Raw genomic sequence first — 583 nt, forward strand, 5'->3', positions numbered from 1 at the left:
GCGCCCGTTGCCCCCCACGGGCGCCTGCCAGCGGGGCCCCTGGTCTGGCCTGGGCCTGTGGCAGCCAGTTGCCCTGAGTCACTTCGCCATTGCGGTGCTACTGGGAGGGTCAGGGCGGGGTTTGGGCATCGCCACCTGGCCCGGCCCCTGCTGCCCACCCTGTGAGGGTGGGGGGCTGTCCACGGAGCCCCTGAACCCACAGAATCCATCTCAGGACCTGGCACACGGCCCATCCCAGAGGATGGTGCTGAGCTGCCCACCTCGGGCCATGTCCGGTGTCCAGCTTCCCTGCCCCTGGCCAAAGCGCTGCCCGAGTGGGGTCAGCAGCCTGGCCGGCGCCCCCCATCCCCGCCCCCAGGCGCCTAGAGGCCTTGGACCCTCTCCCTCACTGGCCCGGCCCCCCTTGTCCAGTCCGCCCCGGGCACCTCCGCTGTGGAGCCCTGAGCCCCGCCTGGCGCTTTGTCCTCCCGACTGTCCCCTTTGGTCCACTGTCTCTCCCGGTGGCATTGCAGCAGGGCGGGTCAGAGCGTCCCTGGGGCCTGCAAAATGCTAGCAGAGCTCCCCTCTGGCAGCTGGCAGCCCC

Source organism: Condylura cristata, unplaced genomic scaffold, assembly GCF_000260355.1.
Source record: "Condylura cristata isolate star-nosed mole 26May11 unplaced genomic scaffold, ConCri1.0 scaffold00003, whole genome shotgun sequence".
NCBI lineage: Eukaryota > Metazoa > Chordata > Mammalia > Eulipotyphla > Talpidae > Condylura > Condylura cristata.